Below are 26,747 nucleotides of genomic sequence, written 5' to 3'. Positions count from 1 at the left end.
TTTCCCATTTCCAGCCCTGTTTTCTGGTCCCCCCCCCAAATTCCCACAAAAGAATTTTATTTAAAAAGATATCAGGGGGCGGCTAGGTGGCACAGTGGATAGAGCATTGGCCTTGGAGTCAGGAGTACCTGAGTTCAAATCCTGCCTCAGACACTTAATAGTTACCTAGCCTGTGGACTTGGGCAAGCCACTTAACCTAACCCCATTGCTTTGAAAAATCTAAAAAAAAATAAATAAAATATCAGGAACTTCAAGTTAAAAAGGGAACTATTTTTTCTTTTAAACAGATAAGGATAACCCTTTCACACCTACAACTCATTTAATCACATAAATAACAGAGATACCACACATACCTTTATCATAAAAATTATGCACATTTCACCCATGTATCTATCCCTTTATTTGGAATTAATACAATGACAGGTTATTAACAGAATTAGCACTGTAGTATAAAATTTATATATATATATATATATACATATATATATATAATCTTTGTGTCTATAGCCTTAGACAGAAATACATACTGTATTTAAAATTTTAAATACATACTGTATGTTCACTCATATCAGTCAAAATTTTACATTTGATGTAAAATGACTTTTTTTCTCCTCATTTTACTGAAGGTTCATTCTTGTGATTGTGTTAACCTTTTGTGCCTTTTTGTGGAGAGAAGACTGTGTGATAGCAATAATATCATAATTGTTATTCTACCCTCTTCCTTGAATTTTACATCTGCATCCCACATTGACTTTGGAGTTCATTCTCTTGTTCTCTCTCTCTCTCTCTCTCTCTCTCTCTCTCTCTCTCTCTCTCTCTCTCTCTCCCTCTCTCTCTCTCTCTCTCCCTCTCTCTCTCCCTCTGCACTTGGTTGATCGAGCAGTGTTTCTGACCTCATACAAAAGGGGACAAAGCAGCATTTTCTCTCTTGCCACTCTTCTTCAAAGCAGAATCCCAGGCTGAGAGGTCTTGGGAGAGCTTTCCAAACTGAGCTAATCAGACAAGAGTGCTTGAAGAAGTTTTTCCCATTAGAGTATTTTGAGTTTTTGTTACACAGAGGAATCTGTGTCATGGAATTCAAATCCTAACAGGTGGAACCCTTCAAATGCAGGCCTAAATACTTTCCCAGAGCTTCCAAAAAGGAAATGGCTCTACAGTTTGAGGCTGGGGGAATGTTGATATAAGCAGAATAGGAGCATTTCATCATGGGGACCAGGGCATGGAAGTCTAGGCTGTGAGCCCCATGCCTCTCCCTAGGGTCATGGCCATTCACATCCAGACCCTGGAAGAGGGAATATAGTTATTTCCATCCACAAAGGAGAAAGTTATCCCATGCCAGTGACCACCATTGTAGAAGGCTGGAACTCTCATTAATAAGGAATGTGGAGTCTTCCGCAACATTACGGCAGGCATAAATTTCCTCTGTTTGTTTTGTGAGGACTAGCATGGGCTGCTATAATGAGATCAGGGAATCCACCAGGGACAAGGCCTTCATGTAGGCCATTTGTAAGGTTTTCTTTGGCTACTGCCTGGTCTGCCATCCGGGAAAGCAGTGACTTTCTAACAAACCAGAGTTGTGTGACCCATGGGCATTTCTTTGGCTAGCATCAGTAAACTCGTTCTTGCCATCTTTTCTTTCCTTCAAAAATCTACACACACACACACACACACACACACACACACACACACACACCCCACAAGAAGTTTTATTTTTTTCTTGTCCAGAAATATGAAAAAAATTCTTATCATGGCAGATTCATTCTTATAAAACTAGAGATATAAATTAGATTTGAAGCCCAAATAAGAGATTTGGTTTCCTAATCATTTTGATGGATATACTTACTGGTCTATGCTTTTTTGTCACAGGACAGATTTATCAAGCCCAGACAATCATTGAGCTCTCTATCTAAATTTCTCTTGTGAGTACTACCTTGTTTTGTAACACAGAATATTTACTATGTAATTATCAGCAATGTGCTATTTATTGCAAAGAGCATAAGACCCTATTCAAGATTCTCCTAGTCAGTTAAAAGACAGGTGATACCCATATATGGAATCCTAGAGAAAATGGAATAGGAATGCTTGTCCTAAGAAAGCAGAGGTTAATAGTCATACTTCTGGTACTATTTTCAGTAGTGGTTTGCTATGCCAAGTATGACTTTATTCTGTAGACCTAAAGAAGCTCATTTTTCTGCACCTATAGAACTAGGCATGGAACTTAATATTAGACCACTAAACATGCAACTCTCTGCTCTCAAAACAAACAACAACAAAAAACAAAAAACAATCACTTCAGTTAAGATGAATCTTCTCACTCTAGCTTATTCTCTCATGATTCTACAAAGTATCTGAATTATGCCCTAACTTTGTCCTGAACTTTTCACGGTCAAGGTTCTAAGTTCTTTTAACCCCTCTTGAGGAAGATGTGAGTCGATTGTGTCCTTAAAGTCATTGTCCTCATATCAGTGGATGACCTACCTGTTTCCCCTAATGTTTAATTCAGTTTTCCACACACGTCATTGGAAATGTAATTGCTGGACTAACTCCTCAAAATCTGGCAGGGAAGAAGAAAACTGAAATTGTTTGGAGGACTGTAGTGATCTTTAGAAATGGACCATGTTTATTAAATTGGAATTGAATTGTTCTTTCACTATAAAATTGAAAGAACAAGGGTAAATTGAACATGGTTAGTAAGCCTTTGACCCAGAAGAAAAGGAGAATAGCTTTTTTCAATCAATCAAATGTTAATTTGAATATAAATGTTTAGAGATTTGAACTGTTACCACCACCATCCCAACACACACACACACACACACACACACACACACACACACACACACACACAAACAAACACTAAACCCAATATAGCACCTTTTACCTGGCATCTATAAATTGTGATTTAGAGTTTAAACTTTGCTTCTTTAAAGATGATCATTAAAGTCCTTTGAGGGCAGGGTACAGTGGACAGAGTTCTGGACCTGAAGTTAGGAAGACCTGAGTTCAGATTCAACTTCAGACACACTAGCATATGACTGAGCAAGTCACTTCAATTATTTATCTCAGTTTTCTCATCTGTCAAATGAACTAGAGAAGAAAATGTCAAACCACTACAGTGTCTTTGCCAAGAAAACACTAAATAGAATCAGAATGAGTTGGACACAAATGAAAAATGACTGAACCATAACAAAGTATCCTTATGAATCTGTAAAATATTTTTCCTTCCTGAAAAAGGCAAAGAACCTAGAGCTTGTATTTGATAATCTAGTTACCTTTCTTTATCTGGATCAGGAAGAAGATGATGATGATGATGAGTATATAGTAGTCAGAAGCTTATTCTGTCACCTCCATAAAATATTTATAAGTGAAGGTCATCCTTGATGAAAATATAAAAATGAAGCAAGCAGGCTTTTGCAAACAATATTCTATAGCATGCCATATCTTTGTAAGTCACACAGTTGACTAAGGTATATAAAGAATACAAGACATCTTTCTGTGTTTATTTCTGCTGACTATTGTGATTCAGTTGAACAAAATATTAAAAGCTCTCTTGTAATAAGATATCTTCCATGAATATGTTAAAATTATATAAGAATCATTTTATAATAACATCTTATAAGATGTCTTTTCTTCTGTTAACACCATGCAAAATTTCTCAAGAAATTCAATAACCCATGACTTTGTTCAATTATAAATAGCAAGAAAGGCATAAAACAGAAATATATATTCAAAAAAGGTATTTATCATTGCCCTGGAGGATTTTTGATACAAAATCCAAAAGGGAAAAGCATTCTCTATAAATGCAAAGACCCTCTATAGGTTCCTGTTTGTGGGTTTGCATTATATGAATTACATCATGCCCTAGAATGATAGAACCTCCTATACAAATATAGTTTCCCACGAAGGTTTATTCTAACAATTAACTCTGGTGGAGACTAGGGGAAAGTGTAGGAAGAATCATCTGTTGTCCAATTTTTAATCTGCCATTGAATGGATGTGATAAAGAGTTGTACCGTTAGTGTGTATGTGTAACTATATCTGTTTACATACATAATATATGTAAATATACATTAGATAAATAGCTAGGACATGAATTGTGGATATCTAGTGTCCATAATTGAATAGAATGAAAGAGGAGTGGGGTTATCTTCAGAAAACTATGAGATGCTTTTACTGATCTTTTACACCTTCCTGAAACAGAACCCCATCTTTTTAATATCACAGTTCTTCCAGTGATATATATGTGTCTGCAAATTGTGGAATAGTAAAATCTCATAAGAATCAGAATTAAAGGACACTCCGAGAATAATGTAAAGTTACTGCATATGTTGACTTAACTGTAAAATAGTCACACACAAAAAAAAGAAAAGTCAACCTCTCTAGGCGTTCGGTTGTGAAAAGAACAAATATAGTGCTATTGTATTTGTCAGTTTCCATTTTCCGTAGTTCATGTATTCCTAATTATTTCTGAGTATTAATTCTCAAATGATTTAATCAGTACTTGTGGAGAGAAGTTTCTGACTGTTGGTGAAACATAAATTGATTCATATTCTAGTTTAGGAAATTTTTGCTCTGACGCTTGAATAAGACAACTTAATTTCTCCAGACCTCAATTTCATTGGATCATAGAACTCTAGTATTGGAAGGGACTCCAGAAGACATGTATCAGAGTGCCTTTCTAAATCAATCCACCTGATCAGTAAGCATTCATTAAACATCTACTATGTGCCACTCAATGCTAAGTGCTGAGGATGCAAAGAAAAGCAAGACAGTCTCTACTCCCAAGGAGTTCACAATCTAATGGAAGAGACAAAATGCAAGTATAAATTGTAAGTAATCAACAGAGGGAAGGTATGAAAATTTAAGAGGAATTTGAGAAAGATTTTCTGTACAAGCCAGGGAAACCAGAAAGTAGAAAATGAAGAGGGAGAACATTTTATGAAAGGGGGAACACAAATTAGCAGGAATGACTTGGATGAAGATACAATAAAGGAAATTTAAGAAGGAATGTTCAGAAAACAAGGAGGTAAACTGGGATAGAATAGTCACAAAAATCTAGTGAGAATAGAGTTCCAAGAAGAAGAAGGTGGTCAAACAGAGGTCAAGAATGATAAGGATAGGAAAAAAAGCATTAGATTTGACAATTATGAATTTCATTTTCAACATCTCCAGAATGTGGTCCCCTAACCTGTACTCAAGGTTCTCTGTAACAGAGAAATCATTACATTCCCAGGCAAGCAACCCATTTCACTTTGGGTCCAGTTTTAATATCAGAAAATCTTATGCCTATGTGAAGTCCAACCTTGTCTCTTTATTTTTTTTTATTAAAGATTTTGTTTATTTTGAGTTTTACAATTTTCCCCCTAATCTTACTCCCCCCCCCAGAAGGCAATTTGTCAGTCTTTATATTGCTTCCATGGTATTTTATTCATTGATCCAAATTGAGTGTGATGAGAGAGAAATCATATCCTTAAGGAAGAAACAAAGTATAAGAGATAGCAACATCAGGCAATAAGATATCAGGTTTTTTTTTTTCTAAATTAAAGGTAATAGTCCTTGGTCTTGGTTCCAACTCCACAGTTGTTTCTCTGGATACAGATGGTATTCTCCATTGCAGAGAGCCCCAAATTGTCCCTGATTGTTGCTCTGGATGGAATGAATGAGTCCATCAAGGTTGATCATCACCCCCATGTTGCTGTTAGGGTGTACAGTGTTTTTCTGGTTCTGCTCATCTGACTCAGCATCAGTTCATGCAAATCCCTCCAGGCTTCCCTGAAATCGCGTCCCTCCTGGTTTCTAATAGAACAGTAGTTTTCCATGACATACATATACCATAGTTTGCTTAGCCATTCCCCAATTGAAGGACATTTACTTGATTTCCAATTCTTTGCCACTACAAACAGGGGTGCTCTAAATATTTTTGTACAAGTGACATGTTTTACCCTTTTTCATCATCTCTTCAGGGTATAGACCCAGTAGTGGTATTGCTGGGTCAAAGGGGTATGCACATTTTTGTTGCCCTTTGGGCATAGTTCCAAATTGCTCTCCAGAAAGGTTGGATGAGTTCACAGCTCCACCAGCAATGTAATAGTGTCTCAGATTTCCCACAACCCTTCCAACAATGATCATTATCCTTTCTGCTCATATTGGCCAGTCTGAGAGGTGTGAGGTGGTACCTCAGAGAAGCTTTAATTTGCATTTCTCTAATAAGTGATGATTTAGAGCAATTTTTCATATGATATGACTATGGATTGCTTTGATTTCCTCATCTGCAAATTGCCTTTGCATATCCTTTGACCATTTGTCAATTGGGGAATGGCTTTTTAAAAAAAAATATGACTCAGTTCTCTGTATATTGTAAAAATGAGTCCTTTTTCGGAAACATTAGTTATATTGTTTTCCAGTTTACTACATTTCTTTTGATCTTGATTACAGTGGCTTTATCTGTACAAAAGCGTTTTAATTTAATGCAATTAAAATCATCTAGTTTGTTTTTAGTGATGCTCTCCATCTCTTCCTTAGTCATAAACTGTTTCCCTTTCCATAGATCTGACAGGTGAACTAGTCCTTGATCTTCTAATTTCAAGCTTGTCTCTTTAAAACATCTCCGTTGATCTTAGTTCTGACCTCTGGGATAAACACAACAGGTCTGATCACTCTTCCCAGTGGCAGCCCTTCAAAACTTTTGAAGACCGCTATCAATTTGCTCCTAAATCTTGTATTATCTTTTCTCATTTCTTCAGCCAGTACTGGTATGACATGGCTTCACATTTCGCACTTGTCAGTATTCCTTCTACAATGTAATAGTTCATATGTGGTTTGTCAGAAGGCAGAAGATAACAGGACTTTGACCTCTAGCACCCTGTACTGGGGTTGTTTTGTCTTCTAAAGTTTTCTTATAGGCCTTTCCTAAGACCTTAAAGACTTCTCCATTGTTGCCAAAGCATTGTCCTTATAATACTTATTTCTGTACACTCCTAGCTTCCAATTAGGTTATAAGTTCCTTGAGTATAGAAACCAAGCCATTTTTCATTTCTGTATCCACCGGAAGCTAGCCCTGGATCCTATCCATTTGTAGGCACTTGATAAGTGTTTATTCTGTTGAAATTCAGAATTTGATATTATCTTGATCAAAATGCCTAGGGCAACTCACATAATAATCCCCCTGTACTTGGCTACATTCTACTTCTATTAGTGTCTGCTAAGATAAAAGCCACCCATGTAGCAAGCATGAGATAACAGATGAGTAGTCCTTCCTACAGATGGAGAGGAGGGCCTTTAACACTTCAGGGGGACCCCTGTGAAAGAATTTTGGGAGGATGAGAATGTGTGAATGGATTATAATTTGCATCTCTGAAGAGATACTCAAATCTCCATTTAGAATATATCTCCATAAAAGTAACAAAAATCAAAATATTTTTTCTATCTCTTGAAATTACTTATATTATCTTGTCTGTATCTTATTTTTAATTATCTGTGTACATCTTATATCCCTTTGTAGAATATAAGCTCTCTCAGGGTAAGGAGTGTGAATTGTTTTTGTTCCCCCCCACCCCCAGCCATCTTTATATCCCCAGCATCCATGATAGGGCAATGCATATTGCAGTGCTTAGTAAATGTTTGTTAAATTGAATCTAATTCACTCTCTTTTCACATCCTACTATTAAGATTGAGCTCAGATTCCATTCAAATCCCTAGGTCTTCTTCATATGGACTTTCTATCCCAGACCTACATGTCTGCCCCATTTTGGATTGAACAGTTGATCCTTTGAATCTAAATACATGACTTAACATATCCTTTTGTGTATTTCAATTCACTGTTCTAAACTTGTTAAAATCTTTTTGGACCTTGATTCTGTCATTTACCATGTTTAGATGTTCCTTCTAGCATTGTGTCATCCACAAATGCTATTTTTAATCGATAAATGAAGAAATTAGATATTCCACTATTTTTTAAACACATTTCTGGTGGCATAATATCTGAGTTTGGACATAGCCTTGAACATTATTAGAGCAAAGGTTCTATCCCAGAACAAGCTTATGTCATTCATAGTCCAAGTACCTCTCCACAGTGTCTGATACAAATGCTTATTAAAATTTAATCAATTCTGTATTTTAGGGCAGTGCAGTTTTGGAGATGATGAATTTTGTAGGATGGTAGGGATCTCAAAGCAGCTCTGATTTGAGAATTGGCAGCTTTAATTCTGGCTCATTTCAGAGAGTGAGGGGTGAAAATGGGGGAAAACATTAGGGGGCACTCTTTCTTTTTTCTCTCTCTGTTTGAATTTCAGGGGGAAAGGATAGGAAAACACATCCTGAGAGATAAGAAGTCCTGGAATTGCTCATTGATTGTTTACTACTAAACTCATTTGGTGTCTATAACATCATTAATGCCTTTTTTATACTGGAACTTTTACTGCCTTTTAATATTAACTATTAACTAAATATTAATATGAGAGAGACAGAGGAAGTTAAGTGGATTGATCAAAACAAGGAAGACCTGAATTCATGTTCTTGCTTCTGTCACAAAAGGCTGTAGGACCCTGGACAAGTCATTTATCTCTGTGTTCTAGGTACCTCTCTAAGAATATAAATCATAGATTTGTGTACATTGATTGGCAGAGAGAATTTCTTCTCCAGGGAGTTTTCTATGCCAATAAAATCATGTGACTGGTATATATATATATATATATATATATATATATATATATATATATATATATACACACACACATACATATATATGTATGTATATATACATATATATGTATATCTATGTATATATAATCATGTCTCTTGAATATATATATGTGTGTGTGTGTGTGTGTGTGTGTGTGTATGTTTTGTAATGCTCTCACCTGCCTCTCTTGTGCCAGAATTACAAGTGTCCCAAGGAACAAAGTTCCAGTAAGATGAGACAAGAATCCTTGGTTCTCTGGACCTTGTGATTATGAGAGAATTGCTAACCAATGTTGCTTATGGGATAGATACTCCAGTCTCAAAGCAATGAGGTGCTCTGGTGAAAAGCAGGGAGTTTGTGCTTGATAAGTGAAACCACCACCACCTTTATTACTGTCTTCCCTTAAACCATGATAGACTGAAACCTAGTACTCTAAATTCAAGAACCTTGGGAATAGCAGTGCCCCACAAACCACTGGACCTGCTTCCAGCCCAGCCATCATTTAGGAGAAGTAATTGTAGAGAAGGTGCCTGTCTTCTTCACCACCAGAAACAACTTCTGATCAAGTGGTACCAATGGACAGAGAGGAGGCCCAGGAACCCTGGCAGGGACAGTATTCTCCTAGACAGTCCAAGTCTTACCAACTCTCAACTGACTGAGCATCAGAAATGATGTGATCTTCAGAGAAAATAACATTAAAGAGGCTTTATCCCTGCTTTGCCATTATGCCTTAAAGCTCTAACTTGCAGCTGAAACCTTTCATTTGTGTGGTCTCCCTTGTTAGAATAGGAACTCTCCAAAAGCAGGGATGTCAGTATTCTATTTCTGTTCTCAATGTTCAGCGCATTGCTTTGCACTCACCCCTTCATTCATATATTCATTCAGGTAGTTGTACCCTTTTCTCTTTACTCCTGCCATGCAAGATATTCACATGATTCTGATACAGGATTTTATCATTTCTGTATGGTGGGTAGTAGCTAATGGTGGGTCTCACTTCAAACAGGTGAGACCACTTCTGACTTTACCTAAGTGTACCTGGTCTCAGGGGGAGGCTATCTTGCAGAAGTTTCTGGATGCTGAGTAGTATGAACAAGGAATTCCTTATTGCCTTGTTATAACTCTCTCATCTTCAGTGTCCTTTTGATATGAGAAGATGGTAGGTGTATCTCTGTACATAATCTCTGTATACATTCTGTTTTCTAATCTACCCATTTCCCTTTGCCTTCCCAGTAGCCTTGACCTTTTATTTTCACCCCTTCTCTTATTTCCTCTTCCTACACTAACCTTCTGCTTACCCAGCTTTTCCTTTTACCACCCACCTCTAGAAGTGAATTAAATGTGAGCTTAATAGTTCTGTAGTTTGGTATCGACAATAGTAGAGGCCTAATTGATATCAGTCAAACTACCTCTACCAGGATCTGAAGAATGGAAATGTCACATATTGTAGCTCACTTCCTAGAACATAGCCTGAAGCACATTTATACTTTACATTATTCCGTTACAAGTTGATGTAAATTCTTTCAATTTAAGACAGCCTCATTTAGAAGCTGTATATTCTTCTGAGAGGCCCCACACATGGCTTTGGCTATAAAAAAGCCAGACTCGCGTTGTTTAGTAAAAGGTTAAAAGTACTTCAGAGAAAAAGGCTAGTTCCATTCTGTTACCTGTTCAGCAGATCCTTTGGTTGATAGCTAGTCCTAACTTATAGTTACTTCCTTTTCTGGATTGCTGTCTTTGGTGAGCAGTGGATTTTCTTTTTGTTTTTTGTATATGACAGTACTTTCAGACTAAAGAACATACATGAAAAAATGAGTCTTATAAGGATTTTCTCCTCTGGATTAATCTATAATCTTAATAAGAAAGGGCCCTTAGAAAGCTACAGTTACCCTTCCACGTCGTAGGGGTAAGAGCCACAACATCCCTACAATATGGAAAATCTGCATAAAAATTTTTCATGTTCTCTTTGTACTGGAGAAGTCTGAATATTTTTCTTTTATGGAATGTTTACATTACTTTGTAGTAAAATCTGGATTGATGTTATATAATTTTATACACATATATGCATTTCTGAATTTCTGAACTTTTTCTTTGTTTTGTCTGCTGGCCTTTGTATGTCCTTTGTGGACACACAAGTTGTGTCCACACAACTCCCCCAAAATTCCTATTTAATTTCTTATGCCGACCTGCAGTATATCAAAACCATGACGGAGAAAATCATGTAGGAGAGATAAACACTTTTAGTCAATGGAACACAAATTTGCGCAGTTATCACATACATTGTATTTTTTGTGCTGTATTGGACAGAGTATACCAGATGTGGAATCAAAGAACCTGGTCCAAGTCCTGTCTCTGACACTTATTTTTCCTGAGACATCTGTGTCAGGTCACCATTTTTCAATTTCCCCCACTCGTAAAATGAGGGGTGCTAGTTCTAAAAGTCCTTTCTAGTTTTGAAATTCTCTGGGTGATATGAAATACACAATCAATTAAGGGCAGTCCGGTTGGAAATTTAGGATCAACATTTGTAGGGGGAAAATAGAATACTTAGAGAAGAGTCTAAAAAGACACAAATTAGTTTAGTGCAAACAGGTGTATATAATGAAGAGTAATGGAGTTGTTGGATTTCGGTAAGGTCATCTAATGAATGAATCATTCTTGCTCTTGTCTTATTATTATTTTCCTGTTTGAAGATAGGGCCAAGTATTCCCTCTCCAATGGCTTAATAAAAGTTTATCAAATGAATGTTTTTGAATAATGAATTAAAGTTGTGAGTGTGTTATAAAAAATGAGTGTGTATAAAATTCTGAAAATATATGTAGATAATCTTTTTAATCATGCATTTGACCTAGTTTAAATTTCATAGTTCAAATTTAAAACCTTGAACTTCATTAGCCTCTTAGCTTCTAAGAGTATGAAGAAGATTAAACCATTTGCTCACCATTTACTCTCTAAGGTATTTTCCTATTCTTAGTCCAGAGACTTAGATTTCAGATATTTTTCCCTGGGTTTTTTGTTTTGGTTTGGTTTTGGTATAGGCTTATAATCTTTATGAATGGATGCTGACTAATTTGATGTCCACTTAGACCACATTGTTTTATAGCCTTAACACTTTGGAGTGTGCCCCGATTGGTAGGAATTTATTATTGATGCTCAAATGAACTAATGTTTGTAAATCCCTTGTAAAAACCTAAAATTTAATATAAATGTAAGAGTGAGTGAGAATTATTAGACCACAAAGACCTCACTGAATGTTGTGCTATTGTGTTCATTTTTGGCCCACAGTGGAGGTCTTTGATTCAGAAAGTGAGGATTCTGGAGAAGAAAAGAATGATCAAGAGCTCCCACATTCTGTGACATGTCCGACCCCCTTGATCTGGTCCATGCAACATGTACAAGGTAAGAGAGGTGCCTTTTGCACTCAGTTCTTGTACCTTCATTTCCTTGGGCTACTGTGATCTTCCCAAGGCAGAACTGATTTTCCAGGGTGTGAAAATTTCTATTAGAGATCTTTGGGAGAGAAGAATGTTCTTTGATTTGTATTTGCTGATCAGTAGTCCTTACCTTAGGGCATGACCTATCTGAATGGTTACTTTAGCAGGAACCATTGATTCGAATCACAGATTGTACTATGTATGTACTTGGAAAAGCTAATGTCTCTAGTGCCAAGAGCAATGGCAGGATATTGATAGCAGGAGATTTTTATGTGAATATAACAGCATTTGCATAGGTCTTCTTGGTTATGGTACTTCACTTCTCTAGATAACAGTGGCTCTCTAGTGAGGATTGTCAGTTAAGTCATTTCACCATGATTGACTCCTAAGCCTCTAAGGGATGGCAGTAAGAACCTGAGACCCCAGGGGTTTAGCTATTTAGATTCTGCAAACCTAATTTCAATAACTCAGTCAATCAACAAGGATTTATTAAACACCTATTACCTACAGGCACTCTTATAGATATAAAACAGTCCCTGTGGTCAAGGAGCTTACATCCTATTTTAACTAGGATACTGCCTCTGAAAATTCTTGTTAACCATGAAAAAGATCATTTTGCTCCTTGTGATTTCTCAGACCATCTTATTTTCTCAGTTTTCTAGAGTGCCAGGAAAGCCATATGGGTTTTTTTGCTTGAATGCTTTTGAAAAGGTAAGAGAAACACTGAAACCACAGCACTGTATGATCAGTGATTACAGTGCCTTTCTTTTGACTAAGGTTTCTTAGGAGGTTCCCTCCTACCCCACCCCCTCTACCTAGCCCAGCCCTATTTGAACTAAGTATAAAGAGCAAGTTTTGGTCCCATTCTCTTAGGAACTCTGATGCTCAATTCTTTTTCTAGCCTCAAGACTTTTAACTCTAAGCAGCCTCTTCTAAAATCACTGTTGAAATACCAGAAGCTTGGCAGCCAGTTCCCCAGAGGGTCTTGGCAGGAGCCCTCCATTACAAATCTTGTCCCTTATTGCTTAAGAGATTTGTGTACTGAAAAGCAAAGGGAGTGCTTGGGAAGGATCCTGAACAACTCAGTTCAGTGTGTCAGCTTCCTCTGAGTAGCTCCGGAGCAACCCAGACTCTGATGTCAGGGATTCTCTGTTGACAAACAGCCTGAAACCAGACTCCTCAGAAATGTTAACAGGGAGTCTAGGTGGGTGTACTTCTGTATCCCGGGAAGTTGAGTGGCAGAGTGGGTGTCTCTTTTTCAGCAAAATGTGATGTCTTACTTTTGTAGACAGGAATCTTTTATAACTTTGGTTGACAGAAAGCAGAAACTGGGAGGAGGTTTTTTGAAACTTTTGAAGATGCCTTAGGTCACAATCTCAGGAAAAAAAAATTTTGAGAAAGCTCTACCTGTTGTGTGCATGTACACACACACGCACAGAGACATCAATAAGCAAAAATATCAGTAAAAAATGACATCCCAGAGGAATAATCCTTAATTAGAAGCAGTTTACCAGAATATGAAGTAGTTATATAATTTAACTATGCAAATGATACCCTTGATTTTAAAAAATTAGGTTTATTAATAAGAAGTTGGGAATATTCATAAATTTACCCTAAATATGCATTATGTAACTATTTAGAGGCTATTCCTATACCCATACCAACCCAACTTGATTTCTGTAATCTGAACAATGTTCCAGTCTGTTATTACTAATTTTTCAGAAATTGGAGATTTCTATTGAAGAAACAAATTATAAGCTTATTTTTTTCTCATACAAAGGAAGGAATTTAACTTCAGACCCTCAGAAAGACACTCAGAGAGACATGAGGAAAGGGGAAAGAGGTCAAGGAATCATGAAAACTTAGTTACCCAAGAGACAATAAGAACTCTAGTGGGGCAGGATTACATCTCTGGGGAGTCCACACCTTGGGTTCAATGGTCAAAAGTCTCTCACCTGTCCAAGCAAGCATCTCAGTTACTACTCCAGTTCTGTGTGGGATACTTGAGTATGTATCTGTTTGGTTTCCCTATGCCAGGTCAGGGAGGTTGCTTGTGAGATGAAACTTTTGCTTGTGAGATGAAAATTTCTAGAAGGGAAGGTACTAACAGAATCTAGGAGAAGGGAGCACTAGAGATTTTTAATGAAACATTTGTTAAAATGAGATCTAGGCCTGTGATTTTCTTAGAACTTAAAAAAAATTATCTTTTACTAATACAAAAAAAAGCAGAAATCATTATAGTTTTATTGGGAAATCCTAACTGCCTTTCTGAGTGTTACATTTGACTGACTTGGACTGTATTCAGCTTATACTGGTCACCATCTAGTAGAGGCAAGATAGGCAAGATGGTATTACTCTCAAAATCACAAATTCTGGTTTCTATTCTATTCTATTTGTAGGGCATTGGGGGGGATATGAGAAGAATTAATAATTGAGAATCCAGGAAATGTGATTTCCTCCCCCCCCTTCTTTATGAATGTCATCATTTATTTGCATGTTAACCAGTTCACCAGCAAGTTGTCCTAGTATGAGACCTAGTTCTAATACTTAGTATTAGCCAGTCAGCTCATTCCTCTGGATCTTTATTTTCTCATCTATAAAATAGATATAATAATACCTGTACCATCTTTGTCATAGGGTTATCATAAAGACAGCATTTTATAAAGAAATATTAGTAGCAGTGATATCTTCAGATAATCAATTACCAATAACCCCTTCTTTTTTTCACATTTTTCTTTTACCTTCCTAACCAAGGTCAGCTTGATTTCTCTTTCACCTGCTTGAAAAAAAATGCTGTCTATAGACCAAATCAACCAGCATTTATTCTCTCCTTTGGAAAAATGTCCAAGGATAAAAAGCCAGAAAGGAAATAGTGCTTCCCCTCAAAGAACTTACATGCTAATGTAAGTGATAATGAACCAAATGAATATGAATGTAGGTTGTTAAAGCATTTATATCCCTTAAACATTGTTCTGGGAAACTAGAATCAGTATGTAAAACATTTTCTTCCATTGTATATTCAATTTGGCAGAGCTGCTCTGAACCATTTAAAATATAACTAAATAGCTAGATCTTTCCAAAGTGAGTCCCACCCCACCCTTTGTTTCAGTGAGGGAGAAGGTCTCAAAATCAACTCTTCATTTATTCCTCTGTTGTAATTGGTTCCAGAGGGAATGACCAGGTTGCAAGTTATAGAATGAAATTTTTTCATCATTCATAGACAAAACTTTCCCAGTAAATTTCAGTGATCATCTGCTGTAGAACTCCACGTTTTTGGTACTGCTGAAAAAATGTGTCACTTTGTATGAAGAAAAATAAACAGCTGTGACTTTTTTGTGCATTAGTTTTATCAACAATACTAAAATGCCAAAGCAATTCATAATATGATTTACATTTATACTTATACTAGTCATTTAATTTGTCCATCAAGTGCAAAACAGACTTGTAAGGCATTGTCCTGAGTACCAGGCTTATTTAGAGATTGGATCCCAGACCTCGTGGACTTTACAATTTATGAGGAATGAGAATACATGCATATTAATAATTATAATAAATAATTGTGAAGTATGAAAAAAGAATTACAGACCAAGTATTGTGGGAAATCATACAGAGCTGGGGGAAGGGAAGAAAAGGAGAATTAAGTAAGGCTTAATGGAAAAGGTGGCATCTTAGTTAGAGTGTGGGTAGGATTTCAAACAGACAGAAAGAAATAGGAGGAGAGAGCATTCTAGGTGGAGGGAAGACCATAAACATTGTTCCCTGCACTCTGGTCATCATTCTTAGCTGGTTTTTTGCAGGGGAATGCTATGGCTACTTGAAGGAGATGTTGTTAATGCAATTGGTAAATTGTGTAGGGATTAGACTAGAAGACCTCTGAGGTCCCTTCTAACTTTGAGATTCTTTGGTAGCTTTGTGTCCAAGAAAGAATAGGGTGACAGTAACAATGGGTTCAATTGGACCAAATAAAGATTAGAGTTGGAAAATCTGCTTAGAAGGAGATTTCAATAGGCCAGGAAGAGGGAGGCTAGTGGCAATGGAAATGGGAAGGAGGGGTATCAGATAGAGAAAAGGTGCCTGATTTGAGACTATTTGAATTTGAGAGGAAAGGAAAAAGGAAAAATCAAAGATGACTTCAAGTTTCTGAACCCAGGAATAAAGAAAAATAGCATTTACCAAAATATGAAAGAAGAGAGCATTTTCAGGGACATGATATTTTTCTAGGGCATATTTAAAGTTTGAGATATTAATGGGATGAGCATCAGTATTTGGAAGCACGGGTGTGAAATCAGGATAGAGGATGGGGCTAGATATACAGTCTTGAATTATCTATCATCTATAGCAGAGGTGAGGAACCTCTGGTTGGGGAGCATATTGGTCTGGTATTGCCAAGGCAACCCCAAAGGTGGAACTTGAAATTCAATAAATCTAGGAACTTTTTAAGGGTGAATAAATGTTTGTCCAAATATAGCCAGCAAATGATATTATAAGTATCCAAATGACCCTTGGCAGAAAAAAAAAGACCTTGATCTATAGGAATGATGCATATTAATAGAATGTATATTTTATGAGTATTTGAGAAATGCTTAAACTTTCAACTTTTGAGAAATGTTGCTGCCTTTTAAGTTTATTCCCTTGAAATGAATCTGAATGAAAGCTTCATCCTATCATTTAGTAACATAAAAGCATTGTTTCCTCTTCCTTCTACTTTCCCGTTAATAAGTTCAGATGATATAAACAGACCATAGTATATTTTGCATTCATCGGTCTCTCTATTAACAGGGTCAGCATCTATATGCTGAAGGCCAATGGCCCTTAGCCATTATGATCTGCCACCATCAATTTATTCTTATTTCCTTTTTTTAAGGAATAACTGCCCTCATTCTGTTTTTAAAATTTTGGGTAGTTCTTCAGGCAAAAAAGAACTTGTGACTTTGAAAGATTATTATTGCCATGAGGCAGATGTAGCACCTAAATTTCATGTAAATTGAGTTATGTTGAGCATATGACATATGGAGAATGAGGAGTCAAAATTCAAGATGTGTCATGTGCTTCAAGTTATGAGAATTAGGAAAATTTTGCAGGGGGAAAAAAGACTTCCACTTTCCCAGCCAGGTTTAGGAACAAAAATTTAAAAAAAAAAACAGACTTAGCCATGTGACTGTTATGTGGGTGATAGTATTGAAAGGTAAGACTACTCATCAGGAGGAGGTAATTTTAAGAGATGTAATAGAAAACTTACACATATACACATGCTGTATATGCTTATATGTATTTATAAACTTGCTGAGAAGAATAAGGAAGAAATGTCTTTGTTTTATACATTCAATTCTATTACAATGAAGCCATATTAAAGATGAAATTTAAAATGTTAAATATAATAAAAAGGAGAAATCTTCTGTTTTAAAATGAAGGTACAACCTTCCTTTTCATCTCAAACAAGACCCACATGTTTCAATGGGTATCACCCTAGTGTTTGACACACTTCAGAATTTCACAGTAAGCGGTGTTGCAACAGATCTTGTTCCATGCTTTTTGAAAGGCAGGTTTCTCCAGCCTATTACTGAATGGAAAATAAAGGTTCATATATGGGACACTGACCAGAACCTTGTCTTGTTATTGTAGCTGTCTCATGGACTTAGTTGCAAGATTCCTCAATGAATTGAAAGAGATTATCTATGATTAAATACTCTAAATTAAAAAAATCAGATATAGAAAGACACACCAAAAGTGCCTGGAGTTGTTTTTGTTTGTTTTTAACAGTAGAAAGTAGACTATGAAAGGTTTTGTCTCAATCTTAAATTAATTTTGTATTTAAGATGCATGGATATAACCAACAGATAGGCCTTTAGAATAGTGGCTGACCACAGGTACGACTGGGTCTGTATAGAGAGTGGAAAGGGCTCTTATTTCCAAATTGGTCTTTTCAGCAACTATTTCACACTAAGATTACAGTAACTGTCAGTAAGGACCCCTTTGAAAAGTAGGCATAATCATACAATTCTGTGTAAGTTTCTGTTACCTGAAATTAAATTCTTGCCACTGTTTTTCTTCTTTCCTGTTTTGAGGGTTTTAGATAAGAATAGAACAAGGGTCTTTTTATCTCCTAGTTTTGTTCTGTGTATTCTTAAACTCTAAATGGATGTGGAACTTTTGAGCAGACTGAATAATAATCTTAACTGTTTTAAATAAACTAATAAATAACATGAAAGGCAGTGGGGAGAAGTGGAGAGAAGGTTTTAAGGTCAAAGGTTCTGGGTTCTAATCTAACTCTCCCTTTATACAGTCTTTATGGCACTGGGCAAATGTCTTGACCTCTCTAAAAGTCTTCTTCATTATTTGTAAACAAGGGGGTTGGACTAGGTTGACTCCAAAGTTCCTTCTGGCTCTGAATCTGGGAACCTAGAATTAGAGACACCCCTTAAATATTTTATGTCCTTTTGTATAGTATGAATTTTTTTTCTTTGCTGTAGGTGGTTGCTAAGGCACAGTAAAAAACTGTCATTGTCACCATTTCCCATCTTTTCTGTTCCTCATTTGAATTATCTGTGGTCTTGACTTTTTTTTAAGTGTCGCTTTCATTTGAGGATAGCCAATTAATAGACATTGTTAGATGCCATTCTGTCCTGACTGATCATAGGATCATAAAAATCTAGAGCTAGGAGAGGCCCCAGACATTATGTTGACCAGTAAGTATCCTTCCCCTCCTCCTTATCCCCACCCACCTCAACTTGTTTTTCATGTTAGAAAACTCAGAGAGGTTGCCAGACCACAGTGGTAGTAAATAACAGAGCTGGGATTTAAACCCAGGCCCTCTAACTCCAGATCCAGTGTTTCTTTAATCTGTGTAAACATTTGTAGATACAAAATAGGAAAGACTTCCTGTCTTGACTCATTAATCTATTATTTATTTATTTTTAGTTAAAAATTAAAGATTTTCCCCTGCCTGTCTACTCTCTGTAACTTTTCAGTCCAAACAGTAGAAAATCTGGGCATGTAGGGAATATGTGATTGACAGGTTTCATTTCCACCTAGCTTATTAATTTGAGTATCTACTTGAGGGCGTTGTAGGTTATTTTTTTTCCATTTTAAAATATACTAAAGTATCCCACAGTAGCCACAGGTGACTTTTGCTACCATGATTTCCAGCCTCATTCTAATTTCTAAAGGAAAAATCTCTTGTTGTTTTCTATGCATGATATCACGAATAGAAAGCTGTCCTCCAAATCAGGAAAACCTAAATCTGAAGCCTGCTGGGAACACTTGCTAGATATGTGACCCTTAGAAAGTTACTCAACCTCTTAGTGCCCCCAAACAACCCTCAGACTCTGTATTGTGGAATAGTTGTTTATCTGAATTAATAGAGGGAACTTCCTTAGCCAGAATAAGAGATAGCAAGATCAGACAATAAGATATCAGGTTTTTTTCCCCTTAAATTAAAGATAATAGTCCTTCGTCTTTGTTCAAACTCCATAGTTTTTTTCGGAATATAGATGATATTCTCCATTGCAGAGAGCCCCAAATTGTCCTTGATCATTGCACTAATGGAGTGAGCAAGTCCATCAAGGTTGATCATCGCCCCCATGTTGCTGTTAGGGTGTACAATGCTTTTCTGGTTCTCATCTCACTCAGCATCAATTCGTGCAAATCCCTCCAGGCTTCCCTGAATTCCCATCCCTCCTAGTTTCTAATAGAACAGTAGTGTTCCATGGCATACATATACCACAGTTTGCTAAGCCATTCCCCAATTGAAGGACATTACTAGATTCCCAATTCTTTGCCACCACAAACAGGGCTACTATGAATATTTTTGAACAAGTGATGTTTTTACTCTTTTTCATCATCTCTTCAGGGTGTAGACCCAGTAGTGGTATTACTAAGTACTTATAATGAATATTTTTTTTTAGATTTTTGCAAGGCAAATGGGGTTAAGTGGCTTGCCCAAGGCCACACAACTAGGTAATTATCAAGTGTCTGAGACAGAACTTGAACTCAGGTACTCCTGACTCCAGGGCCGGTGCTCTATCCACTGTGACACCTAGCCAACCCTGAAGAATATTTTTTAAAAGGAAAAATAAAAGTTTAGCAAAAGTAATACATCAGACAAATCCAACATTGTATGCTGTATCTCATTCCTCACCTACAAAAAAGGAATGTCCCTTCTCATATCTTCTCTTTGGTGTCCAGCTTGGTTATTAAAATTAGTTATCTAATCATGTCATACCATGGCACTATTGACCCTGACATTCACTTGTAGAGTTAGAGTCATTGTATATATTCATAGGATTGTAGATTTAGAGTTTATTTATTCCAACTTCATCATTTTTCAGATAGGATGGTTTCCAAGTTCTGCTTTCTTTGATTTGCATCTTTAATTCATGCAAGTCATATGCTTCTCTTTTTTCTTCATAGTCATAACTTTTACAATGCCATAATAGAATATTGCAAAAAGTGTTTTTATAAATATTACATAGGAGATTTTTCTTTTTATCTTTGACTTGCTTGAGACAAATGCTTTGCATTATCTCTATGTTAAAGAGTATGAATGTTTTAGTTATGTTTTTAGCATAATTCCAAATTGCTTTCTAGAAAGGTTATACCAATTCACACCTCCACCAGTAGTATATCAGTGTGCTTGTCTTTTCACAGTTTCTTCAACATTAACTATGTTCATCTTTTGTGATTTTTGCCAGTATGCTGCATGTGAGCAGAAATCTCACAGTTGTTTTGATATGCATTCCTCTTATTAGTAATTTTCCAAAAAAAAATAAAAGAAGCCAAACAATAATATTTTTAGATTTCTTAGAGAAAAATTGATAAAGCAAAGAGGTTTATTTTGGTTAGTTGGAAACAATTCACAAATAGCTAGAATTTATTTAGCACCTACCAGGTGCCAGACACTGTGTGAGGTAGGTACTATTACCCATTCCACAGTGGAGGAAATTGAGGCAAGTAGTAGTTAAGTGAATTAGCAAAGATCAAATAGCTAATAAGTATGTCTTAGACTAGATTTGAACTCAAGTCAATCCTGTCTCGTGGATAGACCTACCCAATGCCTCACACTATCTGAATACCCTAACCACCCTCAGATGCTTTTCCAAAGATGATTTTCCCCCTGAGAAAAAGCATGATTTATGTATGAATTATAAAATGTTTAGATTAATCAGTGACTAGTTCTTCTTGTTTTAAAATGTGTGACTAGATAGATGGATAGATAGATATAGGGAGAGAGAGAAAATTTTCTAACTTTTTACTGTCCTTCATGTTTAAGGAAGGTGGCAATATCTTGAAAGGCTAGTCTCAATTAGGTAAAAATATAAGCAGTTAATTGCACTATTGAAGTCTAGCCAGTGAGGTAGAGTGTCGTATCATGTCATAATGATCACAGAATGCTTGTTAATTAGAACAGTAGAAATCGGTGTGATGAGTTATGAAAAAAATTAGTCCAATAAATGAACAATATCTGCTTCCCTCTTTACTTTTTCCATTCCACCACCACAAATAGTTTGTTGTGACAGCCGTAGGATAGGATTATGCCATTCTGGAAGAGGTCTGATTACAGCTAAAAATAGACATGAGGATTGGAGATCAGGAAAGGAATATTAAACAATTGGAATTTTGTGAAAGACTGATGCTGCCTCATTGTAATAATTTCCCAAAAGGCACATTAGTAATGCTACTAAATACAGACTTTAATAGACTTTAATAATGTGTACTTTCGAGGCCTTATACACAAAGGAATAATGTATAAAACATTCATTATGGAAAATTGCTACCTTTTTTTATTTAATAAGAAATCTGTTGAAACAAAACCATTCCATTGCCTATGGCATTATGTTCCTGGGTGTGAGGAGGATGAAGAATGATTGTCACCTTTTTAAAGTTTTTTTTTTAATCTCTTCCAAATCAACCAGAAGCATGTTTGGTCTCTTCTATTAATGGAAACTGGTACATTTTTAAATGCCTGTTTACTATGACAGCTGATGTTGATTGATTTCTTCTCTAAGTTTTCAAGTGTAAAACTTAGGTTTTTTTTTTTCACTGACATGGTCTTCAGCCATATCCTTATCCATGTCTGTCCATCTGCACCTTCCTCTTGTCTAGTGGTGGTCATAGTTGCTGGCAGAGGAGGGGGTAGGGTGCAGAATAAACCAATTAAAAAGGAATCTTAGTAAGCAACTCTGAGCAAGTCTTGCATTGGATTTCAATTTGATTTTAATGTGCTGCTGCTGAGAGCCCTGCTGTTGAGCAAGAGAAAAGAGTCAGAAGCAGATGCTTTTGGTAGAACAGTAGGGCATTTATAAATCTCTTTTAATGAGATAACATCATTAGAGCTGACAAAGTGCTGCAAATCAATACTTGTAATGGACTGCTACTATCTTCCAAAAGTATACTAATTGTGGTCCTCCTGAACATTCAAATTTGCTGAATCATGGGTTAAAGAGTTATCAGTTATTGCTGTTGGGATCTTCATTCACAGAGGATGGAAATAAAGACAACTTTAAGGAAAGAAGTATACTACCTGGTTAAAAATAAATGGCATAATGGATGGAGAGCTAGCCCTCAGAGTAAGATAGGTACAGCAAGTTTCAATTCTTCCCACCCCACCCCACCTTCCATTGTGAGATCTGTACCTCTTAATGAAACTCTGGACAAGTCACTCATCTTCTTCTGGGTCTTTAGGCATCTCTCAAGACTATAGATGTTGAAGAGTGGATTCCACACTGCTCTGTAGTAAAGAGAATTTCTTCCTACTTTGGTTGTCCACTCATTTTAGTTGTGTCCAACTCTTCATGACCCCAATTGGGGTTTTCTTGACAAAGACAATGCCTTTTCCTTCTCTGGCTCATTTTACACACGAGGAAACTGAGGCAAACAGGGCTAAGTGATTTGCTCAGGGTCACACAGTAATTTGAACTTGGGAAGAGGCTCCAGGCCCAGCAATCTATCCACTGTACCACTAGCTGCCTTCTTCTCCAATAGTCTGCTCTATGTATATTAAATCACTGGTCTAGTCCCTATCCTTAGCTTTTGCAAATCACCTAGTTCCGTTTTGAGAGAGAATCTCCCAGATGTTCCCAAGGCCAATGCTCCCTCTCCTCCCTCTCCTCTCTCCCCTAACCCCCTCCCCATCTACTTCACTTGACTTCTTCAAATGGTCTAGTATCTGTTCGTCTCCCTCCCCCTGCCCCCCCTCCTCTCTGTTCTCTGAGCTGGTTTCTTCCTAACACTGGTGTAATGTCAGCAACGCTAATCATGTCATACCGTGGCACTGTTGACCCTGACATTCAGCAACAAAGGAGCTTGAAGAAAAGACTCAGAGACGGAACGAGAGAGAGAGAGAGAGAGAGAGAGAGAGAGAGAGAGAGAGAGAGAGAGAGAGAGAGAGAGAGAGAGAGAGAGGTGGTAGCTGAAGACAGACAGCAGGAGGAAAAATATGCAGATCAAAATTATATTTTATTATGAATAAAAACCTTGTAACCTCGAAGTCTCTAATATTCTAAATAAAAATGTGCAGGAAGATTAAGTTGGGAGCAGCAGGATGAATTCTGATTTCTATTAAGAGTAGAATGGGAAGAGCCCGGGTTGTTCTTTTATGCCTTGCTTTTTAAATTGCAAGGGGAAGCAAATATTGTGGTTATCACAACTGGAGTGTTTCTCCTTACCTAGAGAGAATTTGAAACCTCTTTTTACTTTCCTTCATCCTCTCACCCTTTTAAAATGATTATTAAGAATAAGTCAGTTTCGTGGGGATATAAGCAGTGTGTGTAGACACCCTTAAGTTTTAGAATTTTATTCCCTGCTTCTCATAATTTGTTCAGTGAAGAAGTGGCAACCTCAGGGTTGATCTGGTCCTAACAAAGCTGAGTCAAGCTTCTTTTCCTATTTTATTCTCAGGTCCTTCCCCCCCCCCCCCCCCCCCGCACTCTCCCCAGCATGTCTTTGTGGCAACAGGAAGAAGAAAATACTGTGAGAATCCCACTATTGTCTATTTCCTGTGACAGGTTGTTATGTGGCAGTTATGTGGCAGGTCAAACCCACTGTGACAGATTTCCCATCTGCATCATGAAGTATCTTGCTTGTAGGGCTACTTTCACCATGTGATAGAGATTCTGGTGAGCAGCCCGACACTTGGATAAGTCATGACCTGGAAGCTTGACACTTGCCACATTTCAAATGTGTTTTGAATTGAGATGCTCTGATCTAATTTGAGCTCTGAGCTCACTCTGAATCATCCAAACATTTCTATAAACACTCAGCTGCCAGTTCAGCTTTTGAGGTATTCTGAATTACAACTCTATTACTTAGTTAAGGGGAGCCTGCCACATCTTTTTAACTTCCTGCGAGAAAAAAGAAATAACATTTTAAAAAAGCCTATTGTTTCCTCTTAAAAGGAGAGTTAAGTTTTAATTTATTTTAGTTGCCAGATTGAATTATCTAGCAATCTGTATTGAGACTGATAAGAAATACAGTACTTGAGTTATTTAATGATGATGATTTTGTTCTTCTACAAAGAAGACCATGATATCAGAGAGGTGATGCCATGACAACTAAGTGAATTGGATTTAAGTGGGGGGATGCTGGACTGGCCCCAGCCTCACTTTCATCTTCAGAGCCATCTGGGTTCAGTGGTCATATTTGAATCAGGACTGGAGATGGCCCTGGATGTGAAGCTATCAGGGTTACGTGACTTGCCCAAGGTCAAGTGTCTGAGGCTAGATTTGAACTCAGGCCTTCTTGCCTCCAGGGTTAGTTCTCTCTCCTCCTGTACCACCTAGCTGTCCTCTAGGGCATTTATTTAATGACATTTCACCTTACAGTACAAAGAGGGATAGCCTCTTTCTACTCTGCTCCATAAAACAGAAAAATTGAGTGGAGGTTGGGGGGAGAAAAGCAAGCTTCAGTTATTGTTAAGGGAAAATTTATAACAATTAGAGCTATCTGGAATAGATACCTTTGGAGGCATACTAAATTCTCCCCTCTTCGGAGATCTTCAAGTTCAGACTATATAATGGAGAACATTCTTGTTCATCTATGGGCTGAGATGATGGCAGCTGAGCTCCTGTCTAGTTCTGAGATTCTAGGATTCAGTTCCTTCACTCTCTACTAAAACTTCCTAAATTTAGACTAATTTGGAGAAAGGCCCATGTGAATTCATATTGGTAGCATCTATTTAAAGAAATCTAGTTTCACTACTTTCAAATACGGATGGTGATTCAAACTAAGCTAACAAAAGTATTGCCTTGTACAAATTCATGGGAAGCTATCTTAATGAATAACTAAGAATGATTTGTAATTAGCATGTCGGTTTTTGTGCCTCAGAAGGACCTGGGGATTCTTAGTTTATCTTCCCAACAATATTAAACATTCTCCCTATGATTTTTGTTTACACTGTTAATAATTGATGTTCTGTGAAGAAAGGTTGAGTGGAACAAAGGAGGAACTTATCAAATCCAAGAAGTCCAAATTAATTGACATTTTACCATATGACAGTATTTAGCATAAAAAACAGTCTTCTCTGTTTTGGAGAGAAGAATTTTGATTCTATTTTCAATGTTTCCTTAAGAATAACATGGACACACCCTCCCCAAAATGAGTATAATTTAAGCAGAGAGGAGAATTCGCATGATTTTGTAAGGTTGGCTATATCCTTTTATTAATTATAAAAGTCCTAGTTGTCATTTCTAAACTTGAACTGTATATTTCATAAGTGGTTACTTTATTTGTTCCTTTGCAGTTAGTCAAAAGTCATGAATTTTTTGCATTTAGAATTGTTACAACCTTTTGGAATAACCAGGCGAATTATTTTATGCCTTAAACAAAGGAGAAAAAGTGTTGATGCTGCAGGTTTTATCGATCTCCAAATTCTGTAAAACATTTCTCCAAAAATAAAAGAAAATTTTAATTCCATTTAAAATAGATAAGTGGATCTAGACTAAAATCTTGATTAACCTCCAGCATGAACTTTTATATTTAACTTAGTTTTTTCTATAACATTGCCATTTCATACAATGATCTAAAATTCTAATGATGCTGTTTATGTAATTCTTATGCTTTGTGTGTGTGTGTGTGTGTGTGTGTGTGTGTGAGTGAGAGAGAGAGAGAGAGAGAGAGAGAGAGAGAGAGAGAGAGTGTGAGAATTTTGGGGGGAAGAGTGAGAAACTTGCCCTATGAATTTACTGGTGAAAGAAGCTCTGAATTGAGCAAATTCAATTCAGATGGAAAACTTAATAATCCCAGAGGATTGTCTAGAGCATTAAGAGCACAACCCAGCTCTCTACTATATTCCCCTTCATCTACTTTAATACATGTACATCCTTAATTTGATATTTATTTGAGTGACTTTTTTACAGTGGTGATGACTTTTGATTGTTAATATAAATATTGGCTAAAATAATTATTTTAATAGATATTTTAAAATAGCAAAAGACCATTTAATTGACATTATTTTGGAATTTAAAGTAATTTAGCCAGAGGATGATCTGTGATCAGAGGTATAGTGCTAAACTGAAGAGTGTAAATAAAGTTTCTAACCTTAACAAGCATTTATTTAGGATGTAATGTATATGCCAGTGACTACTAATTGCTAGAAATACAAAGAGAAAAATGAAACTATTCCTTACCTCAAGAAGCTCACATTC

General features: G+C 36.6%; 1 protein-coding gene across 6 annotated transcripts in view; it reads left to right on the top strand.

The window, feature by feature from the left end:
• Positions 1-26,747, top strand: part of BACH2 (BTB domain and CNC homolog 2) — a 408,794-nt gene that overhangs the window by 88,517 nt on the left and 293,530 nt on the right. For all 6 annotated transcript variants that reach the window (XM_074187165.1, XM_074187170.1, XM_074187167.1 and 3 more), the window contains one exon: positions 11,960-12,073. The gene's annotated coding sequence lies outside the window, so the exon portion shown is untranslated. The remainder of the gene's footprint in view (positions 1-11,959; positions 12,074-26,747) is intronic.

The sequence above is a fragment of the Macrotis lagotis genome, chromosome 5 (genome assembly GCF_037893015.1).
Source record: "Macrotis lagotis isolate mMagLag1 chromosome 5, bilby.v1.9.chrom.fasta, whole genome shotgun sequence".
Taxonomy (NCBI): Eukaryota; Metazoa; Chordata; class Mammalia; order Peramelemorphia; family Peramelidae; genus Macrotis; species Macrotis lagotis.
The sequence above is the reverse complement of the archived record's forward strand: the minus strand, read 5'-3'. Positions and strand labels throughout refer to the sequence as shown.